General features: G+C 62.6%; 1 pseudogene; it reads left to right on the top strand.

The window, feature by feature from the left end:
• Positions 1-4800: 4800 nt before the first annotated feature.
• LOC102380113 overlaps positions 4801-6062 on the top strand; it is an 11265-nt pseudogene continuing 10003 nt past the window's right edge.

Genomic DNA, 6062 nt, shown 5'->3' with positions numbered 1-6062 from the left:
GGGGCTTGGGGTAAGGAGCAGGGGGCTGCCTTCCTGGGCTGGGACATAGTGGGGTACAGGGGGATGGGGTAAGAAGTAGGGTCTGCTGGCCTGGGATGGGGTGGGGGGGAGGAGGGGATACAGGGGAGTGGGGTAAGGAGTAAATGTTGCCCTCCTGTGCTGGGGTATGGAGCAGGGATGCCCCTCCTGCACCTGGGCCTGACTCTTGCCCCCTCTGTCCCCACCCCAGGCAACCTGCGTGAGCGCGGCCGACCACATCCTGTGCCGCTGACCAGGAGGACTTGTGGTGCTGAGGACTAGCTGCCTTGTCTCCCTGCCTCCCCTGGCAGGGGGGAAGGGGTCTGGAAAGTGCTGTTCCCCCTTCTTCCACCCCCTCAGCTGGATTCGCCCGAGGGGAAGACCCCTCGAGACCCCCGGCAAGCAGAGCTGAGCCTGGGCGGAGATGAGACCCAGGACCCGCCACGCGGGGCAGCAGCCCTGGCACTCCCGGGGGCATCGGAGCCGTGGAGGCTTCTCTGTAGGGGGGTCACGCGCTCCCATTGACTTTTTTTCTTTTGAAAAACACTGAAGCCGTGTGCTTCTCAGACGCCTGAGAAGGGGCCTGTATTGTATATTACAATGATGCTGCCGAGAATATTGTTCTACAATAGCTGGAGTTTTGTTATTAAACAAATACCCATGTGGAGCCCGGACTCCCCTGCTTCTTGTGACCCCGACGCCCCTCTCCCGGCCCTGGGGGAAGTGGCCCTTGGGGTGCAGCTGTCTCGGACCCAACCCTAGGCTGTACGTGGGTGAGGCTTGGGGCTGAGTCAGTGGGTAAGGGAGCTTCCCCACCTGGCGCTCAGCCCTGCCTGTCAGAGAGGCCTGTTCCAGCTCTGCCGGCTGCTCGGCTTCACACACGCACAACAAGGCTGTTGTGCTGCGCGGGAGGCAAGTCCCGGCTGGCCTCTGGGGTTTAGCATTCCCAACCGCAGGAGTGGAAGTGACCCTGGCAGCCCCTACCCTGGGGGGCTTGGAGGGGGCAGGGGACGTATGTCATGGGCCCCTCAATGAACCATAGGCTTGGGCTGAGCTGTGCTGACTTCCAGGTGCTGCAGGCAAATCCCTGCAGCTGTCCCAACTGGTCCCTGCTCCCAGCACTGACCCTGGCCTGGGCGTGGGGGTGGGGGTGTTGTGGCTGTGTTGGTGTAAGGACACAGGCAGACAAGGTTCTTGGGGTAAATGGGATCTCGTATTAGACCAACTGAGTTGTAAGAAATTGTTCCTTGCAAAGTTTGGGGTGTTTGTGCCCAAACCCCTGCAAACAACAATTTTTCCAGCTGTTTAGCTGGTGTAATAAAAGAGATCACGGTTACCTACGTCTGCCTGCATGTGTTCTCCAGTCCCTGGGGCAGCTGGAACACTTCCTGGGGAAGGACCTACGGACAATCCCAGCTGTGCCCATCCTGGTGGCCCTGGGGGAGGGAAGCTCTCTGCGGGGTACATCTGTGAAGCAGGCTCCCAGCAGCTCACTCCTTTAAATGGATGAGCAGCAACCCTATGCCCCTGAATCTTGTGCAGGGCACAGCGTGACACCCCTGCCCCATCCAGCTGTTAAACCCCCACCAAGCTTTGGTCTCCAACTGTAGGACTCTTAAAAGACCCTTCCCTTGGCCTCACCCGTTGCCAGCCAAAAGCCCACGTGCCAGGCCAGTTCCCCGTGGGATCCGATGGGTGTAGCACCAGCCGGGGGGCTTGGGGCTGGGGGGGAAGCGGTTTCGGTTGGAGCAATGCTGTCTCCCCCTGCTCTGCGCCTTCCCTCCTGGCCCGGGCCCAGCCCATCTGGAGCCTGGCGCGGCCTGCCTGTTTGTTAATGCTTCAATCAGCTGTGTGCGGAGGAATGCGCAGCTCTTTAACCTGAACTTCCCAGGTGTACGGAGGCGCCGCTCTGTCTGAGGCTGCAGGCCCTTCCCAGGCTGGGAGCCTGCCTTTGGCACGGAGCACCGGCTCCCCCTCCGCGCCCGCACACACGCTGCCTTGTAGCTGCTAACCGTTACGCCCCCACAGCTGCATCCCGGCCCTGGGAACGTGGCGCCGTTGCACAAGAGGCGCAGGCATGACACACAAAAACTCCCTCTTCTCCATGCTGGCGAAAGAATGTGCTTAACCCCTTCCCAGCGAGGCTGGGCCCAGGCGGGGTCTCTTTGGCCCGGCCGAGCCGGGGCATGCAGCGATGGCTGTATCGATGGAGGGAGAGTTTCCCCTAACGCGTCCGTTTTGCAAGGATTTCTCTTCCTGCGCTTCCTGAAGACTGGGGAGCCGAGTCCGGCAGGGAGGGCTGGCTAGGTCAGTGGTGCTGGGATGGGAAGGGGTGCGCGCCCCACTGTGCTGGCAGCCCCTGCTTGGGGAGCACCCTGGGACCTGAGTGTTGACGTGCTGCTGGGGATGACTGGATGCTTCCAGCTTCTGTGCTTGAGGTCCTGACCTGGGATCTGGCCCCACGCACTCCCTGATCTTGGGTGAGTCACTTAACCCCTTTCCATAGAGGACTGGAAGGCCTTTGGGGCAGGGACTGGCTCTGCCCCTCCCCCAAGGAGGCCCCGATCCTGTGCAACGATCCTGTGCGGCACGGCCTTGGCTCGCCGTGACGCTCCAGCATCAGCCTCCCTCTGGACCGCGCTGCTCTAAGAATAGCGCGCTTCCCGGCAGCGGGGCGGGTGGCCGCGTCGGGGGGACGCAGCCTGGGGCCGGGGGCCAGCAGGTCCCCAGCGCCGGCCCCTGGGACGGAGAAGGGCAAGGCGCGCTGCTTGAAACCCGGCGCCCCCAGGAAAGCCCCGGCCAGAAGCAGCATCTGGTTTTCAGGGAGGGCCTGGTCTTGCCCAACTGTTCCAGCTGGGCTGGCGGAGGGGCTGCCCCCCGCCACCCGATGAGTCAGCAGCTCGGCCTGCGCGTGGAAACCGAAGCGGGAGGGCTGGTGTGCGTAGGGTGCCGGGGTGCAGCTTCTTTGGAAAGCCCAGCGCTGCCTGCATTTCCTGCACGGGCCCTTGCAAAAGCCCCACACGGAGCAGGGGAGAGCGGCACTTCTCCGAAGGAGGAAATTGCCTCAGAGGGGGTTGTGCAAAACCAGCCCAGCTGTGGGGAGGCTGCAAAGGGCGAGGACGTGCCCTGTGCTGACCTCCGCTGGCCCCGTGCATCCTGCCCCCCGGCCGCCGTAGGAGCCGTGAGAGGCTTGGGGGTGAGTCAGGTGGGAACAAACTCCCACCTCCTCCTCCCAGGTGCAGAGGGGCGAGGCAGGGCTGGGGTGCGGCATGGTCCATGACTGCGCCGAGTCCCTCCCCCGGGCTCTCGGGCCACGGGACCATCAGGCTCCTGTCCCACGCGCTGGGGGGCACGAGCCTCCTTCCCCCTGGAGCAGTGGTCTCACTGGCTTCAGGCCCCTGGTAGCCCCACGGGTGCATGGGTCCTCGGCCAGGGTCTCTGCTCTGGACGGGTCCCCAGGGCCGATGGAGGGGCCCGAGGGGCAGGATCCAGAGCTCCACCAGGCCCACGTGCAGTGCGGCTTCTTACCGTGTCCATGGTTAAAGGAGCAGATGTGCTCTAGCCTGGGGTGAGAACAGAGCCATCCAGCCCGGGCAGGGAGGTGCCAGGCAGTCCATGAGGAGGACCAGGAGCTAACTGAGAGGGCCGTAGAGGGAGCACATGCTGAACAGGGCAAGGCACCCTTGGAGGTAGTGATGGTGCTGGGGTCAAAGAAGACACCTGATGCTTGGCAAGGAATTGGTTTCACCTGGCCCTGAAATGCAGCTGTCTCTGGGGTGGAGCCTAGTGGCAGCAAGCTGAAGCAGATCATTGAGAACCAGGCAGCGCCAGGCCCCGGGCATGAAGGCCTTTCCCGGGAGGGCTGAGCTGGGGGTCGCAGAGGCAGGAGGCTCCCAAGGAGTTGAGCCCTCCCCTGGCTGCAGCCTGGGCCCGCAGGGAAGTCTCCTGTCTGGACAGCCCCAGGGGCGTGCGTGCTGCGGGGCAGAGGTGTACCCAGCCCCGTGGTGGGCTCCGGGCTGGGTCTCAATCTGCCTGGCCCTGGGTGGGCCCAGGGCAGGGGCTGGCAGGTGGGACAGGGAAAGGGCTCTCCAGGCTACGCAGCTTTTGATGCAGCGTCTTTGGTTTACATGCAAGCACCAGGATGACCCCAGTGGACGCTGCAGCCGCGGCCCAGCTTTCCCAGGGCCCTGGCCTGGCAGGGCTGAGGGTTGCAGGGGGCAGGAGGGGAGTGGAAGTCACCAGGGCTGGGGCAGGAGCAATGGGCACAGCGTGCCGGGAGCCCCAGGCCTATACGCTGGTGCCCTCTGCCGATCTCTGAGCTTATTACAGCTCTTGGAGGCGGCTGGGAGTGCTTCATGCCCTGGCCCAGCCTTATCCCTCCCTGCCTCCGCAGCTTGGGGTGCATTGACTTCCTGGGAAAACCTGTCCTGCTGCAGTGCCTGCAGGTGGGAGGAGAGGCGGGACAGCCGGGCTCCGCGCCTGGCTCTGCCATGGCCCAGCCTGGTTAAGCCGCTGCCTGCTTTGCCTCCCTGCGCCAGGTCAAGACGAGGAGCTGCCCGCCCGGTCACCGAGGATGGTCCGGGTGCTGGTCCTGGCCCTGCTGGGCACTTGCTCTGCATCGCAGGGGACCTCCGCCAGCCTTGCAGGAAGCCCTGGAGTACAGTCTGTATCTCTGTACGGTCAGCACCCCGCTCCCCACTGCCCGGGCTGGCTCCACATCAGCAGGGCGAGCCGGGAGGGGTCCCCTTCATTCTCAGCAGGGTGAGGAAGGAAGGGGCAAGGGTTCCCGTGCCCCCTGCCCCAGGGCAGCAGTTCGGGCTGGAGCTGCTGAAGTCAGTGCACAGAAGGAGCCGATCCCAGACCTGAACGGCTCCTCCAGCATCCCGCTCTTCGGGACCGTGGCCTACTCCGTGTCCCGGTAAGACCCGCCGACCCCCATTGCTGCTGCTGCTGCTGGGGGGCTGTATCGAGGAATTACCGGCCAGACATGCAGTATTGAGCTTCTTATTGATCACTGGGAGACGGGGGTTAGAACAAAGGAAGTTAGAAATAGGCCTTGAGTAAAACAGAATAAATCGAGTCTCATCAAATTTGGGTTTGGGGACCCTGTTAATATGCATCTAAAATTACTTAATCCTAATCTATTGGCTCAATTTCCAAATCTACTCACGGTAAATGGGGCTGCAGGGGAGCTTCGCTCTTAACCCCACTGCTGCCCGTCCGCTGGCACGTCTCGCACGATCTGCTATAGTCTGTCGCGTTCTGGGCTAATAAAAGTTTGCCAGCAGCTGCTGCCAAGTGTGGCCTGTGCTCAGGTGACCGGCGCAGGGTAAATCGTGAGCCATGGTGAGCAGTTGCCGCCTGAATTGAAGTGGTACCGCCAGCTGGCGATGGGGCTCCCAGGACTCGGCATGGTTCTCGGGCACCCATAGCCGATTCCACCTCCCCAGTGATGGTTTTCCCACGTACTGTTGCCTCCTCCCTGTGGGAGGCCGTCGCCTCCTCCGGGTTTGTAATCCTGCGGATACAGGTGCGCCCCTCGGAGTAGCTCGGGGCTCCCCCCTCGTTGCACACAGCTGTTGCTCGGTGGACAGGCCTGCCGGGGTTGCTCTGCTTTGTGCAATTGGTCTTGAAGTGACCGGACTCCGCGCAGTTGAAGCAACCCTTCCTATCCGATCGGGGGGGATCGGCCGAAGTTAAGGATAACAAAAAATTGTTTTTCAGATCTATAGGGAGTAAAAGGAAGGCCTAGGGAGGGATAGGACCCCTGCTAAATGAGCAGAAGCAATTGGTGACGGACAGGGGGACAAGGCTGAACTCCTCAATGAGCTCTTTGCCTCCGTGTTCCTAAGCGAGGGGCAGGACAAGTCTCACGATGGGATCGTAGAGAGGCAGCAGCAAGGCGCCAGACCACCAAGCGCTGACCCTGAGATGGTGCAGGGTCACTTGGAAGGACTGGATGGGTTTAAGTCAGCAGGCCCGGCCGAGCGCCATCTGAGGGTGCCGGAGGCGCTGGCTGATGTCATTGCAGAGCCACTGGCGGG

The sequence above is a fragment of the Alligator sinensis genome, unplaced genomic scaffold (genome assembly GCF_000455745.1).
Source record: "Alligator sinensis unplaced genomic scaffold, ASM45574v1 scaffold1032_1, whole genome shotgun sequence".
NCBI lineage: Eukaryota > Metazoa > Chordata > Crocodylia > Alligatoridae > Alligator > Alligator sinensis.
Note: the sequence above shows the minus strand (reverse complement) of the source record. Positions and strands in the feature narration are given on the sequence as shown.